The sequence below is a fragment of the Amblyraja radiata genome, chromosome 2 (genome assembly GCF_010909765.2).
Source record: "Amblyraja radiata isolate CabotCenter1 chromosome 2, sAmbRad1.1.pri, whole genome shotgun sequence".
In the NCBI taxonomy this organism is placed as follows: domain Eukaryota; kingdom Metazoa; phylum Chordata; class Chondrichthyes; order Rajiformes; family Rajidae; genus Amblyraja; species Amblyraja radiata.
The window spans coordinates 93,657,943-93,683,068 of NC_045957.1; the positions used below are offsets into that span (position 1 = coordinate 93,657,943).

The window sequence follows — 25,126 nt, forward strand, 5'->3', positions numbered from 1 at the left end:
ATGAGGAAGGATTAGTTAGCGATCTTGTTGTGCAAGGCTCGTTGGGCAACAGTGACCATATTATGGTGGAATTCTGCATTAGGATGGAGAGTGACACGGTTAATTCAGAGACTAGGGTCCTGAACTTGAATAAAGGAGACTTTGAAGGTTTGAGGTGGGAATCGGCTAGGATAGACTGGCAAATTATACTTGGTTGACAGTGGAGATGCAATGGCAAAGATTTAAAGAACACACGAATGAACTCCAGAAATTGTTCCACCTGTCTGACGAAAAAATAAAACTGGGAAAGCGGCTCAACCGTGGCTGATGAGGGAAGTCAAAGATAGTGTTAAATCCAAGGAAAAGGCTTATAAATTGGCCAGAAGAAGCAGCAAACCAGAGGATTGGGTAAAATTTAGAACTCATCAGAGGAGAACAAAGGGTTTAATTAAGAGGGGGGAAAAGAGCATGAAAGAAAGCTTGTGGGGAGTAAAAAAACTGATTGTAAACGTTTCTTTAGGTATGCAAAAAGGAAAAGATTAGTGAAGACGAATGTAGGTCTCTTACAGTCAGAGACAGGTGAATTTATAATGGGAAACAAGGAAATGGCAGGACAGTTAAGTGTCGGATCGAACTAGTATTTGTTCTTTGATTGTTGGACAGCGCGGACTTGGTGGGCCAGAGGATTTGTTCCCACGCTATGTCTCTTATCTAATCAAAACTAAATCGGGCAGATGGAATTCATTTAATTTGGCATCATGCTTGCTACTAACCTGTTTCATAAGTTCAGAAGATATACAGCAGTGGACTCAGGACGCAGCCCTGAGGGGAACCAGTGCTCAGAGAGATGATGTTGGAGGTGTTGTTTCCAACCCGCACTGACTGGGGTCTGTCAGTGAGGAAGTCCAGTAGCCAGTTACACAAGGGGGTGCTGAGGTCCAATGGACCCAGTTTGCTTACCAAGTGCCAAGGATGATTGTATTGAATGCTGAACTAAAGTCCACAAACAGCATTCGCACATGTGTGTTCTTCTCCTCTAGATGTGCCAGACTCAGGTGGAGTACGAAGGATATAGCGTCCTCTGAGGAGCAGTTTGGCCTGTAAGCAAACTGGGATGGGTCAAGTGTGGAGCTAATATGGTCCCTGACCAGCCTCTCGAAGCACTTCATCATTATGGGAGTGAGTGCTACAGGGCAGTAATCATTGAGACATGTTATTGCAGATTTTTTTGGCACTGGTATGATGGTGGCAGTCGTGAAACACGATGGGACAACAGCCTGGTTCAGCGAGGTGTTGAAGATGTCAGTAAGGACATGTGCCAGCTGATCAGCACATTCCCTGAGCACCTGGCCTGGTATGTTATCAGGGCCTGCCGCCTTCCGTGTGTTCACACCTTTTAGGGTCCTCCGGACATCCACTATATCAAGACTGAGTGCCTGTTCATCATAGTGAGGAATACCTTTTCTCACAGGTGTGTTGTTGAATGCCTCGAACCATCCAAAATATCTATTGAGTTCATTGAGGAAATGTATGTTGTCTTCACAGGGTGGTGGAGCAGTCTTATAGTCCATGATGGTTTTTATTTCCTGCCACATGCGCCTGGTGTTCATGGGGTCATGAAAGAAGCTCTGGATTTTCTGACCATGGGCACGCTTTGCCAGCCTGATGACTCGGTTCAGGTTGGCTCTTGCGGATCTGAGTGCCACCAAGTCCCTGGATTTGAATGCGGCATTTCGTGCTCTCAGCATTCCACGTGTATTGTGCCCAAAACTAATTTATTTCTGGATTGCTTTAAATTTCTCTGGGCACCACAGATAACTATGTTGCTTTTCTGCTTTATTCATTATTTTTACTTTGACATTCATTAATATTTGTAGCAAAAGAGGAAAATAAACTATGGTACTTAGATTTCATTCTCTCTAGGGTATCCTGTCAGAATCTTAATTTCCCAGGGTGAGAAATGTCAAATACTCGAGGGCATAACTTTAAGGTGAAAGGGGGAAAGTTTAAAGGAGATGTGTAGGTAAGTTGTTTGTACAGAGAATGCAAGGTGCTTGGAACACCAGTGTGCTTGGTGGAAATAGATATGATGGTGCATTTAAGAACTTTTTAGGTACGCACATGCATTTGTAGGGAATGCAGCGATATGAATCAGGTGGGATTCATTTAATTTGGCATCATGCTTGCTACAGATGTTATGGGCTGAAGAGCCTGTTTCTGTGCTGCACTGTTCTATGTTCCACATTGTCACTGTCTACATGAGGATCATAAAAACTGCAATCATTTCTCCGCTCAGCCTTTCCAGAGAGAATTTGTCCAATTTACAGAATCACTTCTCAAAATACAGTGCCTTTATCACCACAATCATTCTTGTTGTTGTCGTCCATATTCTTTCAATAGCTGCAATGTTCTTTTTACACTGCGGTAACCAGAACTGCATACAGTACTACTTGAATAGTACAAAAGTGTGATGGAAAAAGGTTCCAATCCTCAAAATGACTGTCTGGTGTCACAGAGCCGTCTGTTCCGAAATGTTAAAAAAAATTGTCTTTTAATACACTGAAGTATGTAAAATGTAGAGATGGATGAAAAATATCCAAGCTCTCATTTTATTGTTCTTTTTTTGCCTTGGAATATTTTTGTAAGCATTTGAAGAACAGTGTGGGAGTGGAATAAGAATTTCAAACTGAATGTCACTGCAGTTTAGCAACCGAGATGGAACCAAAGGGTTTATTTTGAATTGTTATTTTGAAGCAATGTTTGAATTCATTATGAGCTCAACATTTACCACTAACACCAGCTAACAACCAGTTAACATAATTATGAACTGTTTTTAGGATTATTTTTTTACGTTTATCTTTTCACTTTTTTCATCCTAGAAGCTGATATTTCCATTTTAACTTTTCAGTAAATTTATTAGTGATTTTCTTACTTGCATGTCTTAAAAGCACTCCCCCATTTGTGCTCTGAGAAGTACTACAATGTATGAATAAATCATTAGTTTTAATTATTTAAGATAATAGTTGCTGCTCTTTTTAATATATTAGATATTTTTCAGACTGAAAATGTATCTATATGCGCTGATCATTTCATTGATGGATTGCAATGTCATTGTGTTACTCCAGAGGGCAGCTTCAATCTCATTGTTTTGGTTATTACTTGGCTTTCCTTGCAAAACTACAATTGTTCATGTACTTTCCCCATGAATATCATTGAATATACAAATATTCCTGTGTAATTTTAAGGCATGTTTGCAAACCTTTAGGCTTGACAAGTCGGGTTGTTTCAAATGTTCTATTATTTAAGAAATCAAAGACACTAGCTTTTGCTGAGCAGTCTGCACTCGTGGCATTGGTCATTTGCTGTGGAGCTTTCTGGTGAGAATCAACAGCAAAGTACCCTTTAGACCTGATCTACTTCTTCAACATTGCAAATGAATAGACATGCCCTTCGTCTGTTTTCAACTGATGTTGCAAGGGCCCTGCTCAGACCCTCTAAGTCAGGTGAAAGCAGCCACAGAGCCTTTGACAAGTGATCCTCCCACACATGAAATACGAAGGCTCCTCCCACACGCTGAAATACCAAAGAATGCTATCATTGATTGGAAATCATAGGGCAGTGAAATGGAAAAAGAGACTCCAAACCATACATCTCCTTCTCCATTTCTATTTCTGCTCATATTAGTACATCAGATTCAGATGAGTTTATTGCCATATACACCAGGATGCAATGCAATTCCTTATTCACCTAAAGCTCACAGAATAACAGTATATACATACAATAATGATAAATACAACAATAAACTCCAAAAACAGTAGAATACAACAAAGATTGTAGTGCAAATTCCCAAATAGTGTAATGGAATAATCAAATGATTTAGAATTACAAGTAAGAGTGCGTGGCCGCAGACCTCGGAATGAACGTGAAGATGATTGGTTCCAGAGTCGGATAGCAGTGGGGAAGAGCTGTTTTTATGTCTGGACATCCTAGCTTTCTGTATCTTCTCTCAGGAGATAGAAGAGAGAAAAGGGAAAGGCCAGGTTGGCAGGCCTTCTTGACGATACGTTTAGCCATCCTGATGCACTACTCAGTGATGGTAGACTGAATGGAAGAAAATAATGAGGCATGTTCATGGCTCTCTGCAGGTTCAGTCAGTCAAAGGCAGAACAGTTGCCATCCGTCAGAATACTTTCTATAACATGTGTTGAAACTTCTTGGAATCAAAGAAAATAAATATGCTGATGTGCTTTCTAGATCACCACATCAATACAAAGGGACCAGGTTGGTGATTGCGGTTATGGATGTCTTGGAACTTGAAGCTGTTGTCCATCTCCACATCAACTCTGTTGATGAAGTTATGTTGACCAACGTGCTTCTTTAGGTCAACAACCTAACATCTTTTTTTTCTTGGTGATGTTAAGGGCTAAGTTATTGTCCAGACATCATGACATTAGGTTCTTCATCTCTTTTCTTCATCTGTACTTCATCGCATCATTGTTGTTTATACAGTGGACACCAGTAAATTCAGAAAATTTCAGCAAATTTAACTTCAGAAAATTTAAAGATCAGGATGGCGTTGTCCTTGCCCACAGTCATGGATGTCCAGGGAGCAGATAATCCGGACATTCCTTCAGGGTCAGGTTGGAGGAAATATATTCTGACCAATTCTAACTGACTAAGCTCTGTTAGTCCACAAGCTCAGATATCAGTTGCAGATGGAGAACCCAGAACCAAGGTCCAGAAGTTTAAGGATGAGCTTATACAATGCAGTAAACCCTCATTATAATGGACCATAGTGGGGGGAATGGTGTCCAAGTTCGGTATTATCATTGTGTAAGTAGTAGGAACAAACAACTGCCGTTGTTGGTTGATACACAAAAGGACAAGCAAAGGATTTGATTATAGGAGCAGGGAGGTTCTATTGCAGTTGGAGTATTGCGTACAGTTTTGGTCTCCGAATCTGAGCAGACATTCTTACCATAGAGGGAGTACAGAGAAGGTTCACCAGACTGATTCCAGGGATGTCAGGACTTTCACATGAAGAAAGACTGGATAGACTCGGCTTGTACTCGCTAGAATTTAGAAGATTGAAGGGGGATCTTATAGAAACGTACAAAATTCTTAAGGGGTTGGACAGGCTAGATGCAGGAGGATTGTTCCCGATGTTGGGGAAGTCCAGAACAAGGGGTCACAGTTTAAGGATAAGGGGGAAATCTTTTAGGACCGAGATGAGGAAAACATGTTTCATACAGAGAGTGGTGAATCTCTGGAATTCTCTGCCACAGAAGGTAGTTGAGGCTAGTTCATTGGCTATATTTAAGAGGGAGTTAGATGTGGCCCTTGTGGCTAAAGGGATCAGGGGGCATGGAGAGAAGGCAGTTACAGGATACTGAGTTGGATGATCAGCCATGATCATATTGAATGGCGGTGCAGGCTCGAAGGGCCGAATGGCCTACTCCTGCACCTATTTTCTATGTTTCTATGTTTCTATGACACAAAGTGCTAGAGTAACTCTGCAGATCGAGCAGCATCTCTGGAGAACATCGATAGATGTTTCGGGTCGTGACACCTTCTTCAGACACTCGGTCCGGAACTGGTTCTAGAATGCAGGTGTGTTGATGTCCCCAGCCTGCTGGTGGATCGGGTGAGATGAGGATCGATGGAGTCAAAGGTTGCAGCCCACGGGCAGCCATAGTGCAGGTGAGGGTCGGCGGTAGATGTGGCATTAGTGGGAGCAGGCATGGCCTGGAAGCGGCCGAGGAAGATGTGTGGGTCTGCAGTGGTAGCAGAATATCCCGCCTGGAAGCAGCGCGAGCTGGGGGTGGCACGGGGCAGCCAGCACTGCAAGCGGCTGTGGAGGCGGCATGAGCCTGGGGTGGGACGGGGCAGCTGGTGCGACAAGTGGCGGCGAGATGGCACAGGTGGGGGGTGGTGCGGGAGGCCATCGGTTGGTCGGTCCACTGTAACCAAAATCCATTATAAAGTGGTCTGTTAAAAATAGGATCTTCTGCATAATGGTATTGAAGGCTGAGCCGTAATCAATGAATAGCATTCTGACACAGGTGTTATTGTTGTCAAGGTGATCGAGGAGTGAACGTAGTGCAAGATGGCATCTTCCATATATCCGTTTTTTCTGTACGCAAATTGCAAAGGGTCAAGATTATTGTGGACTGGAACAAATACGGTCTATTACCAAACTTCCAAAGGACTTCCTTATGGTCAACGTTGGAGCTACTGGGCTGTAATCATTGAGACAGGTCATTTTATTTTTCTTACAATACAATACAATTCAATTTATTGTCATTTGGACCCCTTGAGGTCCAAACGAAATGTCGTTTCTGCAGCCATACATTACAAACAAATAGACCCAAGACACAACATAATTTACATAAACATCCATCACATTGCTGTGATGGAAGGCCAAAAAAACTTATCTCTCCACTACACTCTCCCCCCCGATGTCAGAGTCAAAGTCAAAGCCCCCGGCGGGCGATGGCGAATTGTCCCGCGGCCATTAAAGCCACGCCGGGTGATGCAAGGTCGTGCACCGGGTTCTAGATGTTAGAGCCCCCGGCGTGCGCTCGCAGTCCCGCGGCCATTCCAAGCCGCGCGGGGCGGTGCTGTAAGGCCCCGCTCCAGGAGCTCTTCAACCCCGCAACTCGGGCGGGAGAAGTCGCCGTTGCGGAAGCCCCGAAAAGCGGTCTCCCTCCAGGGACCCGCGGGCTCCCGGTGCCGCCGTCCGCCAGACCCGCAGTTGCAGCCACCGAAGCTCCGGAGGTCGGGCCGCAGCAGCGTCCACCACCGCTCCACCCGCTCAGGAATCGGCCAGCTCCGCGACGGTGAGGTGAGTAGTCGGCACCACAGCCCCCGGTCTTCCTGTTGGAGGCCGCTCCTCGTTGCAGCCCCAACGACAACGGAGACCCGACAAAGAAAAGGTCGGGTCTCCCGTGCAGGGAGAGATTTAAAACTTGGTGTTCCCTTGAAGCAGACGGAGCAGAAGATGATTGAAGTGAGAAGCTGAAGACATTGGCAAAGACTGGCTCACTGATTGGCACATAATGTCCGAGAGTTTAGCCTCGTGAAAACAGATCTGACTTCTGGCACTGAGTTGTTTGCGACAGAGCCAAGAGGTGAAGGGAAGATAGAGCCAAGTCTATCTTTCTTGGCTAACAACCTTCCAACTTCGACTTCCAAGACACATGGAAATTTTCGTGCCTTATTTTTGGGTAAAAAATAGCGTCTTAATTGCCGGGAAATACGGTATTTAAAAAGCATATAGCACCAAGAAATTTACTTACCACATCATTTGTACATGAGAAAAAACTTTTTCACCCAGAGAGTTGTGAATTTGTGGAATTCCCTGCCACAGAGGGCAGTGGATGGATTTAAGAGAGAGTTAGATAGAGCTCTAGGGGCTAGTGGCATCAAGGAATATGCGGAGAAGGCAAGTACGGGTTATTGATTGGGGACGATCAGCCACGATCACAATGAATGGCGGTGCTGGCTCGAAGGGCCGAATGGCCTCCTCCTGCGCCTATTTTCTATGTTTCTATGTTTCTCTGTGGAGATGCACCCAGGTGGAGCTTTACTTCCTTCTACAAAATGGCCATTAAAGGCATTAAGGTCTTCAGGTGGAGATGCACCTTTTCCAGAACTCACCCTAAATTTCAGCTTCGAGCTTGTGATTCAGGTCCTGTCACTGTCACCTAGCATTCAACCTCCAGCTTGCTTTGGAAGTCTCTCTTGGTCACCCCGATATCCATGCAGACATCATACTTGGTCAACCGGTACAGTGCAAGATCAGACTTCTTGAAAGACTCAGATCTGGACCAGCAAACAGAGCCCACTCAGAAAGATCCAGGCCATAATTGTTATGTTTTAGTTTATAGCTTAGAGATACAGCATGGAAACAGGCCATTCGGCCCACCTATACCATGCCAACGATTGATCACCCATTCACACTAGTTCTGTGTTATCTCACTTTCTCATCCACTCCCAACACATGAGGGGAAATTTACAGCAGCCAATTGACCTATAAACCCGCATGTCTTAGGGATGTTGGAGGAAGCCTGAGCACCCGGAGCAAACCCATGTGACACAGAAAATTCCACACAGACAAACAGCACTCATGATAAGGTCGAACTGCGGTATCTGATGCCATGAGGCAGCAACTCTATCAGCTGCATCACTGTGCCGCCCTGCATAATTAGCATTAACATAATGTTAATGCGAACATAATTCTGGCATTATGATTCACCAGTTTATTCATATAGCAACTTCTGTTTACCTCATGGGAGTCACCCAACTACACTGAAACCTGAGCTTCTGGGATAACGGCCTTCCGCTGAAATCAACCATTGGCATTGCATCATTTTTCTGTGGCATTCCGAACTTCTTTTGTTTACTTTCATGCTAGTTTTGCATTTCTCTCAGCACAACTCCGAACAGCACAACTTTTTTTTTAAACATGCAGCTCCTTTCCCACTCCCTGTTTTGGATGCAAGATCTCAGTCCAAACCTTCAGTTATTAGATGGTGGTTGATTCTTGCAGTGTGTTCTGCTTTTATTTTAGAAGACTTATCTGCCTCATGACTGGTTTTTCAAGTTGCAAAACATGTGCACCAGATGAAGCATCCTCAAGCAAAATGTGTAAATAATGTATGTATTGTCTCTAGTGTTCCCAATTTCTGAAGGAGATTTTGTTCTCATTTTGTTGCAGATTCAGCTGAATTTGTATATCACTGAGCCTGTTTAAAGTAGGTTGGATCCCTGGCTTTTAATATCCTTTTTGAGGATCTGATCAATAAATGGCCAACAATAACTGCTTTGGTGGGCACCAAAATATGACTGCTGGTGTTCGCGTCACGTCGACTTGTTGGAGTATAAGTGAGTTCGGTATTCCGAAAAATGCAAGGAATCATGGGATTTGTCAAAGGTCACTGGCTATGTAGGAAAAGCGAACAGAGCGCTGGCTGCATAAACTGTATGTAAATTCTTATCTTTATTCATGATTAATGTGAAAAAATATATTTAATCTGAGGAATGGGGGTGCCAGGTAGCGGGAGAGCGGGTGTAACAGCGAGAGAGAGAGGGGGGCAGATGGCAGTGGGAGACAGGGGAGAGTGCGCACAGACCCACACCTCATCCGAAGCCTGGGTCAAGCCCGTGATCCCGGCGCCATGGACACTGCTGAGCTGTCGCTGGACCGCCCACCCCCGCCGACCCAGGAGCGGTAGCCCGCGGCTGGTGCTGGGGGGGGGGGGTAAGACTCCAACCTGGCCCTGCTTCTTATCCTGAGGAATCTATTCCTTTTCTCCGAGGATGCTGCCCGTACAGCCGAGCCGCCGCAGCACCCCACCCGCCAACCTCCCTGGCGCCGGCGGGGCCGAGAACCAGCCGTCGGCGGAGGTGCGTGCAGGGTGCTGCGATGGCTCGGCTGGATGGGCAGTATGACCAATGATAACACATAGCAGATCCACACCCTCCAATGTTTATCTTCACAGACCTATGACCTGGGCATGCAGAGTCAGAATACCAAACTCGCTCATTGTGCTTGGTTCTGTTGCTAGTAATAATTTAAAACCGAAAGGAAACATTCCTAATCTGGGGAGAAAAAAAACTAAACAAAGATGCAAATACATAGCAGCTCAGTCACCAACTGTTCAGGGAAAAAGTAAAAATATGAGACACCCCATCTAAACTCTCTCCAAACAGACTATCTTTTCGATCTACACAAAATTGCTGGGGAAACTCAGCGGGTGCAGCAGCATCTATGGAGCGAAGGAAATAGGCGACGTTTCGGGCCGAAACCCTTCTTCAGACATCTTCTTCAGAAACCCTTCTTCAAGCATCTTTTCGATCTGATGCTTTACATCACCATTTTCTGTTTCAGTTTGAGATTTCCAATTTATGCTGAGTTCTACCATTCAGCCCATTGATCCACTCTGCCACTCAATCATGTCTGATCTATCTTTCCTTCTCAACCTCATTCTCCTGACTTCTCCCCATAACCTTTGACAACCTTAATAAGCAAGAATCTGACAATCTCCACTTAAAAAATATCCAAGGCCCCCACAGCCATCTGTGGTAATGAATTTCACAGATTCACCACCCTCTGGCTAAAGAAAGTCCTCTTCATCTCCATTCTAAAAGTGCGTCCTTTTATTTTGAGGCTGTGCCTTCTGGTCCTAGACTCTCAATCTAGTGGAAACATCCTTTCCGCATTCATGATTCATGTCCACTCTATCCAGGCAATCTGATGATGCATTCAAGGCCCGTTGAAGCAGGTTTGAATAAGCAAATGGCTCGTAGAGGCAGTAAGAAGGCTCTGATAAAATGTGGAGAGTGGTGAAACTGAGGTTTTTATCTTTTATACATTCTCCACAATTCAGGCAAAAGACAAGGTGCTGGAGGAACTCAGCGGTTCAGGCAAATCAGTCTCAGGAAGCTTCCTGACCCAAAATGCCTCTGTTCATTCCCTCCACAGATTCTGCCTAACCCGCTGAGTTCTTCCAGCATTTTTGTTATTTAATTTATCTGAATGTTGTGTTGCTCTTTAAAGGTAATGCTCAGTTTTATGTTTTACAGCTTGTTTCTGATTATTGATTCTTGTGTGACAATCATGTTTATTCCACAATTAAACCTGAGCAGTTTGTTTATTTTCTTATAAACTATGATCATGACAGTGCGTGTCCTTCTTGTGTGGTACGTAAGCATCTGTTCTATCAAAGTGCTTTTCTACTTTTCAACAAATTGAACAGGAGTTAAAATATGAACTGGGCTAAGAGTGATCCTTATCCTTGGGAATATACTGTATCATGTGGCTGAGTTATCACCATTTCACATTCAAGGCATTTGAAGACATAACGTAACATATTTGTGAAGGGCCTTGGTGGAATGGAAGATTTCAATGATAAAGCTAGCGTTTTGTTTGGCATTTTATCTAAAACCTGTCATAAATTAAGCCGATTGATTTGAGGACATTATTGCTTTTAAACAAGTTTCAATGATGACCACTTACCACCAACAAAGATATTAAAAAGGATTTTACACTTTCATTTCAGGTTATCATCACCAATAATTCAGTTTGTTTAATCTATGACCTCCAGCACTATTAGTTTGACACAGCCTCTTTAACATTCCAATTAATGTCTGTTGCTACCATCATGAAGCTTCTTTTTAATTACTTCACTATGTTAAATGCTTCCTTCTCCTTCCTCAGGCTAAACTTCAAAATCACTTTTGTTAATTCATGTTCTGAACCTAAATATAGAATTTTTAAGACAAGTAGTGAGTGAATATTGCCACAATTTTTCCAGCTCTATGGATTTTGTTAATTTTATTTTGAGCAATATTGATGTCATCCATTTTGTTAAATTCTGTACTTTTCATCGCTGTGCTCAAGCTCTGACTCTTATTTTACATTAGTTTAGAGATACAGCATGGAAACAGGCCATTCGGCCCACCCAATCCATGCTGAATATCGATCACCGATTCATATTAGTTTTATGTTATCCCACAGTCTCATCCACTCCCAACACATTAGAGGCAATTTTACAGAGGCCAATTAATCCACAAATGCTCATAGGGCAGTGAACTGGCCGACACCACTTTAATTTTGCGGCACCAATCTTGTGTCTAAGAACTGAAGTAAATGGCAAACACCAAGGCTTTCACTGCATATACCTGGTTAAACAACTGCATGAAGTCGATGGGAAGGGATGTTGGTCAGTAGATGGGATATTAGGCATTCAAGAGGGAAATTGAAAGATCCTTAGTACTTGAAAGTAGTTGGAAAAGAGCAATGTCTTCTAGTGGAGGTAAAATCATGGAAGCTTCTGACGAGGATGGATCTCCTTGTGATTGCCAGAAGATAATTCCTGGTTCTTGTGGATGAAAAGTAAATTGAAAAAAAATGCTGTTTAATTCTCCAAGGCTCCTCTGGCCCAATGTCCACTTCCTTGGTGATTTCTCTGCTCAGGCTGCCAGTTATGTTCAATGAAACCATTGGATAATTCAAATGGCTTTAATTAATTATTTTATTGCTGGAGGCACTTGCCTCAGTACTAAGGGAAGTTTAATGTACAACAAAGGTAGGCAATGGAGGCCAATTCACTGGATGTTTTCAAGCAGGAGTTCGATTTAGCTTTTTGGGCTCAATGAATCAAGGGAAATGGGGAAAAGGCAGGAACGGGGTACTGATTTTAGATGATCAGCCGTGATCATATTGAATGGCGGTACTGGCTCAAAGGGCCGAATGACCTACTCCTGCACCTATGCAGGAGCTTCTATGTTTCTCTCTTAAGTGGGTCCACATGACATGTCTTTTGAATGTCACTGATATCGATTCTTTATGTCAGGGATTTTAGATTAAAATCTTATGTCCCAGTTGGTAGTGGTAAAACACAGATGCATGGACTGACCCGGTCACCTTTGTGGTACATTAAACTTCCCTTTGTGCTGAGGCAAGTGCCTACAGCAGTAAACGAAGAGCAAATGAGCTTTGGACCTGGGTGAAACTAATGTGGAAAAAGTTGATGCCAACACTACAATTAGAAAAAGTTTTTAAACAAAAGGTACATTTAACATACTGGGAAGATTGGACTATGTCTTTAGTCAATAAGAAATCTTTGATTTCTAAACAAGGATGTTAATGTTCAAACCCTCAGTGCAGGCCATCACTCTGAAGTGAGTCAGAAGTCCAGTCTTGCCTTCTAGGTTGGCATCTAATGATATACAGTATTTGTATCTGGTTACTGAGTTGTTGGAAGTTCATAAAAACCTCCTGCCGTATTGGGTTTAAACTCCCATTGATAAAGGAGCTTTTTTTAATCACTCTGTAAATACTTTGCACCATTTTTCAAAGGAAGCGTGTAAAAACATATAAACAGTCGGAGAAACATCCATTTTATTCAAATAGACGCAACGTGAGAGGAATCTCATATCCATGCCAATTTCTCAAGCACTTTATTAAGCCGATCTATGGAACTAAATGCAGCTGGGGTATTTTCATGTGAATAACCGTGTCTATTTATGTTTACATTTGACTTTTATTCATTCCTAGATAACAGAGGTTATGATCTGAAACAATGGCTTGTCTATAATAGCAATTTTGTAAACTGAACCCAGGAGGTAAAATTAAACATATAAATCATACGGCAAATTTTAGACTAGTGCAATATTATTATTAATGAGTAATGGCCTGTCAGATAAAAAAATGGAAGATGTATTACATCGTGCCTCTCTGTATTAAAACATCTCAGAGCACTTCACATCATTAATTGGTATGGAAAAGAATGACTTTCCATTTGGCAAACAGAGCAGTCAATCAATGCACAGAAAGATCTCACAAAAAAAATAAGTCAATGAGCAGTGTTTTTGGTGGCAATGGTAATGCACCATCTAACCTTCACTCATATTCTCTACCATGTTTCCCACCACGCCCAACACTGGTAGATTTAACCTTCCTGTATGATCATTCACATATTGCTATGCCTTTTCATACCTAATGGGAGGGGAAGACATTCTTAATTCTCTCATGATATGACTCATATCATGGGTGGCACAGTGGCTTAGCGGTAGAGTTGCTGCCTTACAGTGCCAGAGGCCCGGAATCAATTCTGAATACAGGTGCTATCTGTGTGGAGTTTGTATGTTCTCCCTGTGACCACGTGGGTTTTCTCCGGGTGCTCCAGTTTCCTCTCACGTTCCAAAGATGTGTAGGATTGTAGGTTAAACTAGACTAAGTGGGCCATCACAGGAGGGCTGGTCATCCAACGCAATATTCCACCTCTCCACCAATTCTAATATTGGTGGCCAGTTGGGGGGGGGGGGGGGCTTTCTGGAGCGCTAGTATGGGTGTTGTGGGCTGAAGGGACTGGTTTCCAGAGGGCTAGTATGCAAATTGTGCGCCAAATGGATTCTTGGGCTGGCGTCTCAGTCAATCAAGCCTGTTGTGCTGGCAACTCACTCATGGCTGGTGGGCTGGTAGTTGATTCACGGCTAATCCTTGAAATTCTATTTCAAGCAGGGTATAAGGCCACCAAATTCAAGTGCAGTTTCTTACCACTTCTAGCAGGGTGCAAGGCCACCAAATTCAAGTGCAGTTTCATACCATTTGAAGTAGGGTGCAAAGCCACTAAAGACAGCGAGTCGTGACCTCTCCCTCCTCCATCTTGCAGAGACTGAGCCACACCCACATTTCCGGGTTTTATAACCCCTCCCCCCCACCGGAAAAGGTGTGGCTTTCATTGAGTGATTGACAGGAGAGAGATTATCAACATTTAAAAAAAAACTAATAACACTTTTATTTTTCATTGATGGGAAGAATTCTCTGCACCTGCTCAGTGGATGGGGGACTGAGTAAGATGGCCAAAAATCACAGCCGTAAGTGGTAACGTTTTATCTAAAATCAATATACAGTGCAAACAGGAAGGAAGTGCATTTGCAGTAGTGCCTTTTAACTTCAAGCCAAAGCTCCCAAGCCTCCATTTGCAGTAAGTAGTGCCTTTCAACTTCATGCCACCATTTGCAGTAAGTGGTGTCTTTCAACTTCAAGCCACACCCAAGCCACACCCAAGCCATCATTTGCAGTAAGTAGTGCCTTTCAACTTCAAAGCTCCCAAGCCACCATTTGCAGTAGGTAGTGCCTTTTAACTTCAAGCCAAAGCAACCAAGCCACCATTTGCAGTAAGTGGTGTCTTTCAACTTCAAGCCACACCCAAGCCACCATTTGCAGTAGGTAGTGCCTTTTAACTTCAAGCCAAAGCAACCAAGCCACCACGAGGTGACTCCAAGAATAGTGGAATATCTTAATTCAATCAGTGAGAGCACTTTGATTGTTTTTACAGATGGATCTAAAGATCCAGTTAGTGGGAGATCTGGGTTTGGAGTGTATGTGGAGCAGCTTGGGTTGAAGATTGGCCGGCGCATTTCTGATGGAAGCTCTGTTCTCACGACTGAATTAATGGCAATTCAATGGGCTCTATGGTGGATTGAGGAAGCCAGTTTTAGTGAAGTCATTATCTGTTCTGATTCTGCAGCTGCTCTTGAAACTTTAAGAGTAGGGAAATCTAAAGCTCGTCCTGACATTCTAAATGAAATCATGAGTGTGTTTTCTAGAATTGGGTTTGCGTGTAACATCACTTTTTGCTGGGTTCCCGGGCATGCTGGGGTGAGGGGGAATGAGCAGGTGGACCTCATAGCAAAGGAGAGTTTAAGAAGAGAAATAGATATCCATGTATTATTGGGGAGAGTGGAACTGAGAGAAATAATTAAAGAGGGCTTAACAAAAGAATGGCAGAGAGGATTGGAAATGGAAGTCAGGGGTAGACACTACTTTTCTATACAATCTGAAGTTAGGAAAATATGTTTCTGTACATCTTTGTCCCGTAGGGACTCAGTTAAACTGTGTAGATTGAGGTTGGGACACTGTGGGTTAAATTACTATTTGTGCATTGTAGGGAAACATGTTTCTGGCTTGTGTGAATGTGGGAGTAATGAGACAGTTAAGCATGTTTTCCTAGAATGTAAAAAGTACAGGGTAGAAAGAGAAGTATTGTTTGTTAGACTGACAGGACTTGGAGTTGAGGCTTTTTCTGTTTCATCTTTGTTTGGACACAGTGAGAAACATCAACTGATATCCAGGGCTGTTCTTCAATTCCTGCAAGTTACAGGACTGTATGTAAGGATTTAGTTCAAACTTTGACCTGTGGAGGGCAGTAATACGCTTAGCAGCGTCTACACTGCCGGAATCCTACAAGAAGAAGAAGCAGAAGAACCAAGCCACCATTTGCAGTAATAGTGCCTTTCAACTTCAAGCCAAAGCAACCAAGCTACCATTTGCAGGAAGTAGTGCCTTTCAACTTCAAGAAAAAGCTCCCAAGCCACCATTTGCAGTAAGTAGTGCCTTTCAACTTCAAGCCAAAGCAACCAAGCCACCATTTGCAGTAAGTAGTGCCTTTCAACTTCATGCCACCATTTGCAGTAAGTGGTGTCTTTCAACTTCAAGCCACACCCGAGCCACACCCAAGCCACCATTTGCAGTAAGTAGTGCCTTTCAACTTCAAGCCAAAGCAACCAAGCCACCATTTGCAGTAATAGTGCCTTTCAACTTCAAGCCAAAGCAGCCAAGCCACCATTTGCAGGATGTAGTGCCTTTCAACTTCAAGTCAAAGCTCCCAAGCCACCATTTGCAGTAAGTAGTGCCTTTCAACTTCAAGCCAAATCAACCAAGCCACCATTTGCTGTAATAGTGCCTTTCAACTTCAAGCCAAAGCAACCAAGCCACCATTTGCAGTAATAGTGCCTTTCAACTTCAAACCAAAGCTTCCAAGCCACCATTTGCAATAAGTAATGCCTTTCGACTTCAAGCCAATGCACCCACGCCCCCCATTTGCAGTAAGTAGTGCCTTTCAACTTCAAGCCACATCCACGCCCCCCATTTGCAGGAAGTAGTGCCTTTCAACTTCAAGCCAAAGCAACCAATCCACCATTTGCAGTAAGTAGTGCATTTCAACTTCATGCCACCATTTGCAGTAAGTGGTGTCTTTCAACTTCAAGCCACACCCAAGCCACACCCAAGCCACCATTTGCAGTAAGTAGTGCCTTTCAACTTCAAGCCAAAGCAACCAAGCCACCATTTGCAATAATAGTGCCTTTCAACTTCAAGCCAATGCACCCACGCTCCCCATTTGCAGTTAGTGCCTTTCAACTTCAAGCCAAAGCAACCAATCCCCCATTTGCAGTAAGTAGTGCCTTTCAACTGCAAGCCAAAGCAACCAATCCACCATTTGCAGTAAGTAGTGCCTTTCAACTTCATGCCACCATTTGCAGTAAGCGGTGTCTTTCAACTTCAAGCCAATGCACCCAAGCCACCATTTGCAGTAAGTAGTGCCTTTCAACTTCAAGCCAAAGCAACCAAGCCACCATTTGCAATAAGTAGTGCCTTTCAACTTCAAGCCAAAGCAACCAATCCACCATTTGCAGTAAGTAGTGCCTTTCAACTTCATGCCACCATTTGCAGTAAGTGGTGACTTTCAACTTCAAGCCACACCCAAGCCACCATTTGCAGTAATAGTGCCTTTCAACTTCATGCCACCATTTGCAGTAAGTAGTGCCTTTCAATTTCAAGACACACCCAAGCCAACCAGGGGGAAGGGAGAGGGGGGGAGGGGCGCTTTCTGGAGCGCTAGTATGAACCATTTTAGAACCAATAGACATTTTTTGCAAGCTTTAGAAGCAAGACATTTTTTGCAAGCTTTAGAAGCAATAGACATTTTTTGCAAGCTTTAGAAGCAATAGACATTTTTTTGCAAGATTTAGAATCAATAGACATTTTTTGCAAGCTTTAGAAGCAATAGACATTTTTTGCAAGCTTTAGAAGCAATAGAGACACTTTTTGCAAGCTTTAGAAGCAATAAAGACACTTTTTGCATGCTTTAGAACCAATAGAGACACTTTTTGCAAGCTTTAGATCCAATAGACACATTTTTTTGCAAGCTTTAGAACCAATAGAGACATTTTTTTTGCAAGCTTTAGAACCAATAGAGACATTTTTTTGCAAGCTTTAGAACCAATAGACATTTTTTGCAAGCTTTAGAACCAATAGACACATTCTGCAAGCATTTTAGAACCATTAAGGGCACTTACATTTGAGTAGACATGTGTTCAGTGTTATTCACAGCTCAGAGAAACGTGACCCTCTGCCTTCCTCCAGCTTGCAGACACTGATTGAGGCACACCACTTCCTGGTTTTATAGTCCTCCCCCTCTGCCGCCAGCGGGGGCAACAGAGAGAATGGGGAATTTTGTAAAAACATTAATACCTCTGTCATTTTTAATCGACGGGAAAAATCCTCGGCACGCATGCGGCGGAGGGGGGCTCTGAGCAAGGTGTCCAAAAATGAAGGCCGTAGGTGGCATCGGTCTCTCGGAAATCGCAGCACAGATGGCCAAAACCGGTCAAGAACAGAGTTTCAGATAGATAAGATAGATAGATAGATAGATAGATAGATAGATAGATAGATAGATAGATAGATAGATAGATAGATAGATAGATAGTTTCTGTAAGTTGTCTCTCGTGTGTAGGATAGAACTAGTGTACAGGTGATTGTTGATCAGTGTGGAGCCTGTTTTCCCACTGTATCTCTAAACTGAACTAAAGACATCGGTCAGAAGAAGGGTCTCGACCCGAAACATCACCCATTCCTTTTCTCCAGAGATGCTGTCTGACCCATTGAGTTACTCCAGCTTTTTGTGTCTATATTCAGTTTAAACCAGCATCTGCAGTTCCTTACTACACATCTTTCTTTTTTTTGTAACTTGAACATTTTTACAAATAATAAATTAACACATTGAAAAATATTGTATCCGTAAAACCACCCTAGATTTCCCTGGGCCGGGCCCAACAATGCCAAGATCCCAAAGATTAGTCATTAATTCTTGTATCTCGGGATAACCACTGGCAAGTTAGCCTAGATTCATGGACTTCCAGTTAACAGACATGTCAGGGGAACTTTTGAGGTATGTAAATGACCAGAATCTTCAGGTTATTGCAGAAAATCTCAAATGTGGGGTAGATTTGCTCACCCATTGCTCAATTGTAGATCCAGAAAATCAGTGGTTACATTCCCCCAATAACGTCAGAAGCTTGTTAAGCTTAAACTCCAGTAGAAACATAGAAATATAGGTGCAGGTATAGGCCATTCGGCCCTTCAAGCCAGCACCGCCATTCAATATGATCAGGGCTGATCATCTACAATCAGTACCCCGTTCCTACATTTTCCCCATATCCCTGGATTCCTTTAGCCCTAAGAGCTAAGTCTAACTCTCCCTTGAAAACATCCAGTGAATTGACCTCCACTGCCTTCTGTGGCAGAGAATTCCACAGATTCACAACTCTTTGGGTGAAGAAGATGTTCCTCATCTGGCTAATAATGACCTACCCCTTATTCTCAGTAGAGTAAATCAGCCTTATACTTCAGAGTGGTGCTGTTGGGGAGCTGCACTGTTCAGATACTATCTTTGTGATGACATTTTAAACTGAGAACAACTTGCCTTCTCAACAGGATGAAAAAGATCCACTGACACCATTCTCCAAATGTTTTAGCTAACAATTATCTTGCAATTGCCTTGAAGGTTGCAGAGGAGTTGCGTACCCAGTGCAACATGGTGTCACATAAAGAACTGTAAAAATGCAGTCCCTTACTTTAATTTATTACAAAGTGAAAAATTGCACTTTTCTGCTGATGCCATTTTTCTGCTAATATTTGCAAATGGAAGAGAAGATATCAGCATGGTTAAATTACAAAAGATTCAAATTAGAGAATGCTGCTAGACTTCTATTTCTTATTTTACATGATTTGCTCTTGATTTTTTTAATTTGTGAGAATTGGATTATATTATCCCTTTTTGAATGTAACATTCTACATAAATGCAGTTGCTTGTTGATATAGTAATGGAAATATAAATGCTGCAAGCGATTTCTAAATAATGAAGCATCAAAGAACAATGGATGTTTTATAATTGGGTTAAATTGGGCTTTCAGTTGGTACGGAAAAAATGCAAACATTAATATGGATGGCCACACTCATTTCGTTACTCAGAGTAATAAAATGATTGAGGATTATTGGTGGATTTTTACAGTTCTCTCTCAAGTACACAAAATGTCCAAAATTACCATAATGTCACATCTATAATCATCTCATTAGCTGGAACTGATTGTTAATAAAAGGTGAAATCAGAGATAGCTAAAATAAGAACTAGTTAGTTAGTGTAGTTTATTGTCACGTGTACCAGGCCAGGGTACAGTGAAGAGTATTTGTTGTGTGCTAACTAGTCAGTGGAAAGACTATACATGATTACAATGGAGCTGTCCACAGTGTACAGATGCATGATAAAGGGAATAACGTTTAGTGCAAGATAACATCCAATTAAACATAGTCCAAGGGCTTCCAATGAGGTAGGCAATGGCTCAGGACTGCTTTCTCATTGTTGATAGGATGGTTCAATTGCCTGATAGCAGCTGAGAAAAAACTGCCGCTGAATTTGGAGACATGCGCCTTCACACCTCTGTACTTCTTGCCTGGAGAGGGAGAGGGGAGAAGAGGGAGTGATCAGGGTGAGATACGTCCTTGTTTATGCTGGTGGCCTTACAGTGTGAAATGTAGACGGAGTCAATGGAAAGGAAGTTGTAATTGTCTGGGTTGCATTCACAGTTCTCTTGCAGTCTTGGATGGAGATGTTCTCAAACCATGCTGCGATGCATCCCAATAAAATGCAGTCTACGGCGCATCTGTAGACGTTGGTGAGAGTTGTTGGGGACATGCTGAACTTCCGAAGCCTTCTATGGAAGTAGAGGCGTTGGTGTGCTTTCTTGGTCATTGTTTTGATATGCCTAGAAAGCTAGATAGGGCTCTTAACGATAGCGGAGTCAGGGGATATGAGGAGAAGGCAGGAACGGGGTACTGATTGGGGATGATCAGCCATGATCACATTGAATGGCGGTGCTGGCTTGAAGGGCTGAATGGCCTACTCCTGCACCTATTGTCTATTGTCCGGGACAAGTTGCTGAAGTGGCGGCGCTGTTAACAGCTGCGGCTCGCCTGCAGTCCGTCTGTCTTTACTTTTTTCTGTTGTTTTTTTTGTCTTGTTTTGGTTAAGTTTTAGTTTGTTGGGTTGTGTTAGAGGGGGTGAAACATGTTCTCTGTCTCTTCCTTCGGGGGAATGCGACTTTTTCGTGTCATATCCCCGTTCTCTGCCTCCGTCTGCGCTGAGGCCTAATGGCGGAGCTGGCGGCCTCCAACCTGCGACCGACCCCGAGGTTCCGGAGGCAGAGCCAGCCAGGACTTACCAACAAGAGGCTGGCCGTCTTCGGGGTTAAGGCAGCGGTGGCCCGACTTGCTGGTGCGGCGTTCTGGCTTTCGGCGGCGGCCTGGAGCTGATGCAGCGGGGCTCGGAGCTGAGACTGCGGGACCCGGAGCTGGGGCAGCGGCCTGGAGCTGGGGCGGCTGCCCGGAGCTGGGGCGGCGGCCCGGTGCGGAGACTGCGGGACCCGGAGCTGGGGCAGCGGCCTGGAGCTGGGGCGGCTGCCCGGAGCTGGGGCGGCGGCCCAGAGCGGAGACTGCGGGACCCGGAGCTGGGGCAGCGGCCTGGAGCTGGGGCGGCGGCCCGGAGCTGGGGCGGCGGCCCAGAGCGGAGACTGCGGGACCCGGAGCTGGGGCAGCGGCCTGGAGCTGGGGCGGCTGCCCGGAGCTGGGGCGGCGGCCCGGTGCGGAGACTGCTGGACCAGGAGCGGCGACTGCGGGACCCGGAGCTGGGGCGGCGGCCCGGAGCTGGGGCAGCGGCCCGGAGCGGAGACTGCGGGACCCGGAGCGGAGACTGCGGGACCCAGAGCGGAGACTGCGGGACCCGGAGCTGGGGCGGCGGCCTGGAGCTGGGGCGGCAGCCTGGACCAGAGACTGCGGGACCTGGAGCTGGGGCGGCGGCCTGGAGCGGAGACTGCGGGACCCGGAGCGGAGACTGCGGGACCCGGAGTGGAGACTGCGGGACCCGGAGCTGGGGCGGCGGCCTGGAGCGGAGACTGCGGGACCCGGAGCGGAGACTGCGGGACCTGGAGCTGGGGCGGCGGCCTGGAGCGGAGACTGCGGGACCCGGAGCGGAGACTGCGGGACCCGGAGCAGAGACAGCGGGACCCGGAGCTGGGGCGGCGGCCTGGAGCGGAGACTGCGGGACCTGGAGCTGGGGCGGCGGCCTGGAGCTGGGGTGGCGGCCTGGAGCGGAGACTGCGGGACCTGGAGCTGGGGTGGCGGCCTGGAGCGACGGCCTGGAGCTGGGGCGGCGGCCCGGAGCTGATGCTGTGGCGGGCCGTCTCGGAGCGGAGACGGCGTTCCGGCTTTCGGTGGCGGTGACAACACCATGGAGGTCCGCTGGACTGGAGAGCGGCATCTTCGGCCTGGATTGATCGCCTCAGCGCAGAGGGAGAACAAGGAGGGAAGAGATGGAGACTAAGACTTTGCCTCCATCACAGCGAGGATGTGCTTGGTGAACTCACTGTGGTGGATGTTTAATTTGTGTTTATTGTATGTTTTGTTATTATTGATTCTGTGTATGACTGCAGGCAACATAATTTCGTTCAGACCGAAAGGTCTGAATGACAATAAAGGATCGATCTATCTATCTATCTATCTGTCTGTCTGTCTGTCTGTCTGTCTGTCTGTCTGTCTGTCTGTCTGTCTGTCTGTCTGTCTGTCTGCCTGTCTGTCTGTCTGTCTATCTGTCTATCTATCTATCTATCTATCTATCTATCTATCTATCTATCTAATGATATTTATTCCTAGGAACCAGTTCATTTCAGTTTACTTTATTGTCACGTTTCTGAATGACAGTGAAAAGTTTTTGTTGCGTGCTTTCCAGATAATACATGATTACAATCAAGCCATTTACAGTATATAGATACATGATAAGGGAATAACGTTTAGTGCAAAGTAAAGCCAGCAAGGTCCGATCAAGGATAGTCCGAGGGTCACCAATGAGGAAGATGGTATTTCAGGACTGCTCTCTGGGTGATGCTTTAAATCATCTCTACTGTGCTGAAGGAGAACTGTAATCTGTAATTGGTGTGAAGTATAATCTCTGAAGGCGTAACATTAAAAGTCAAAAAGAACATTGTTAGATAAATTGATCAAGATATTTGATTGTAAGGCTAATCTAAAGGTTGAGAGAACATTTCTCCCAAATTATAATAGCATTGGAATTATTGCCTATTTCCTTCGCTCCATAGATGCTGCCTCACCTGCTGAGTTTCTCCAGCACTTTTGACTACCTTGGAATTACAGAAGTTTTCTATTTTGTTTTACAGAGTCAAGACTAGTCTGCTCTGATTACAGGGATGCAGATTGTGAAGATTGCAGGATTGATTTTCTAATTTCCTTTGCATTTGTTAATTTTAGTGAGTGATTTGCCCCTAAGAGTTTCTGGATGGGATGGAAAGATGTGCCTGTTCTCAATCCCTGGTTTAGCTGCGGCAAATACAAACAAACTGTGGGTGCATGGAAACTGAGTAAGTCAAGACCCCCCCCCCCCCCCCCCCCACACACACACACACACACACAAATGTAGTCCAATAAGGGGAAAATATTGATGGCAAATTGAGGGTAAAATGATGAATCCCAACTTTACTACAAGTCTCGTTTTAGGCTTCTGTTTACTCTTAAATAAATTCAGGTTCCCACCAGTCATTAATATTATTGTAACATAGCTCACAATATGAATGGAATTTAACACCAATGTTGTTGTCCACTATTAAACTTCGTTCAGGTTATGTGGCTGTCTATCATCAGTCTGCAGTTTGGGGGTTTCCACCCAGATCATTTTTAGGACAAATGAGAGGACTTTATTTTATATAATCACTGCATGGGATGATACTTCACATTCCTTAGTTGTGGTTTAGGTTTAGGTTTATTATTGTCATATGTACTGAGGTACAGTGACATGCTTTGTTTTGCATGCTAATCAAATCAGATAATACTGTACATTAATCCAATTAAGCCAAACTCAAGTAAAATAGGTAGAACAAAGAGAAAGATGCAGAATATAGTTTAAGTTTAATGATACTGCATGGAAACAGGCCGTTCGGCCCACCGAGTCCATGCCAACCATCGATCACCCATTTGTACCCTCACATCCACTGTAGATCAGTGCATGCCCCTTTAACATAGTGACCTCACCATTACTAACCACTCCCTATTACCTTCAGTATAACTGTAGCCTCCCCACGTCCCTCTCGCTCTCTAGCTCCAGTGACAGACCACGGACAGCTAGGGCACAGTGTGTGTTATATACCAGTGTCTGTAATAAAACATGTAGTGAAGACCACGCATGTTTGGAAGTCATTACATCCACTCCCTTCACACTATCGGCAAATTCCAATAACCTCCAACTATAATACAGACTATACTCAAGAGATCTCCATGAGCTGTTCCAAGTTCCCTTGTTTTTATGTTCAAAAGGGAACTGCAGATGCTGGAATGTCGAAGGTACACAAAATTGCTGGAGGAACTCAGCGGGTGCAGCAGCATCTATGGAGCGATAATCTGGACTACACGTCTTCCCACCCTGCCCCCTGTAAAGACTCCATCCCCTACTCCCAATTCCTCCGCCTACGCCGCATCTGTTCCCAGGATGAGACATTTCATACCAGGGCATCGGAAATGTCCTCGTTCTTCAGGGAACGGGGATTCCCCTCCGCCACCATAGATGAGGCTCACACCAGGGTCTCATCCATACCCCGTAACACTGCTCTCTCTCCCCATCCCCGCACACGCAACAAGGGCAGAGTCCCTCTGGTCCTCACCTTTCACCCCTCCAGCCGGCAAATACAACACATAATCCTCCGCCATTTCCGCCACCTCCAACGTGACCCCACCACTCGCCACATCTTCCCATCTCCCCCCATGTCTGCCTTCCGCAAAGACCGCTCCCTCCGCAACTCCCTCGTCAATTCTTCCCTTCCCTCCCGCACCACCCCCTCCCCGGGCACTTTCCGTTGCAACCGCAAGAAATGCAACACCTGTCCCTTCACCTCCCCCCTCGACTCCATTCAAGGTCCCAAGCAGTCGTTCCAGGTGCGACAAAGGTTCACCTGTATCTCCTCCAACCTCATCTACTGCATCCGCTGCTCTAGATGTCAGCTAATTTACATCGGTGAGACCAAGCGTAGGTTGGGCGACCGTTTCGCCGAACACCTCCGCTCAGTCCGCAATAACCTACCTGACCTCCCGGTGGCTCAGCACTTCAACTCCCCCTCCCATTCCCAATCCGACCTCTCTGTCCTGGGTCTCCTCCATTGCCAGAGTGAGCAACAGCGGAAATTGGAGGAACAGCACCTCATATTCCGTCTGGGGTCCTTGCGCCCTTATGGCATCAACATTGAATTCCCCCAATTTGGCTAGCCTGTGCTGTCCCCTCCCCTTCCTTCACCCTCTAGCTGTCTCCTCCCACCCTCCCATCCGCCCGCCCTCGGGCTCCTCCTCCTCCTCCCTTTTTCCTTCTTTCTTTCCCCACCCCCCATCAGTCTGAAGAAGGGTTTCGGCCCGAAACGTCGCCTATTTCCTTCGCTCCATAGATGCTGCTGCACCCGCTGAGTTCCT

General features: G+C 44.9%; 1 long non-coding RNA gene across 1 annotated transcript; it reads left to right on the plus strand.

The window, feature by feature from the left end:
• The first annotated feature begins 5,228 nt into the window (after positions 1 to 5,228).
• LOC116984549 lies at positions 5,229 to 12,157 on the plus strand. Its single transcript, XR_004415062.1, has 2 exons — positions 5,229 to 5,267; positions 12,076 to 12,157. It is a non-coding gene; the product is annotated as an uncharacterized LOC116984549 (long non-coding RNA).
• The last annotated feature ends 12,969 nt before the right edge of the window (positions 12,158 to 25,126 follow it).